At 38.3% G+C, this 618-nt stretch overlaps 1 protein-coding gene across 3 annotated transcripts in view; it reads left to right on the forward strand.

Annotated features, from left to right (window-relative positions):
- Window positions 1-618, forward strand: part of RPAP3 (RNA polymerase II associated protein 3) — a 44,140-nt gene that overhangs the window by 19,463 nt on the left and 24,059 nt on the right. The window lies entirely within an intron of this gene.

A 618-nucleotide genomic window follows, 5' to 3' on the forward strand; every position in this document is an offset into this window, starting at 1 on the left:
ATAATCATGTGGTTTTTGTCATTGGTTCTGTTTATGTGATGGATTACGTTTATTGATTTGCATATGTTGAACCAGCCTTGCATCCCAGGGATGCAGCCAACTTGATTGTGGTGGATAAGTTTTTGATGTGCTGCTGGATTGGGTTTACCACTATTTTATTGAGGATTTTTGTATCGATGTTCATCAGGGATGTTAGTCTAAAATTCTCTTTTTTTGTTGTGTCTCTGCCAGACTTTAGTATTGGGATGATGCTGGCCTCATAAAGTGAGTTAGGGAGGATTCTCTCTTTTTCTATTGATTGGAATAGTTTCAGGAGGAATGGTACCAGCTCCTCTTTGTACCTCTGGTAGAATTTGGCTGTGAATCCGTCTGGTCCTGGACTTTTTATGGTTGGTAGGCTATTAATTATCACCTCAATTCCAGAGCCTGTTACTGGTCTACTCAGACATTAAAATTCTTCCTGCTTTAGTCTTGGGAGGATATATGTGTCCAGGAATTTATCCATTTCTTCTAGATTTTCTGATTTATTTGCGTAGAGGTGTTTATAGTATTCTCTGATGGTAGTTTGTATTTCTGTGGGGTTGGTGGTGATATCCCCTTTATCATTTTTTATTTCGT

The sequence above is a fragment of the Mandrillus leucophaeus genome, unplaced genomic scaffold (assembly GCF_000951045.1).
Source record: "Mandrillus leucophaeus isolate KB7577 unplaced genomic scaffold, Mleu.le_1.0 Scaffold313, whole genome shotgun sequence".
In the NCBI taxonomy this organism is placed as follows: Eukaryota; Metazoa; Chordata; class Mammalia; order Primates; family Cercopithecidae; genus Mandrillus; species Mandrillus leucophaeus.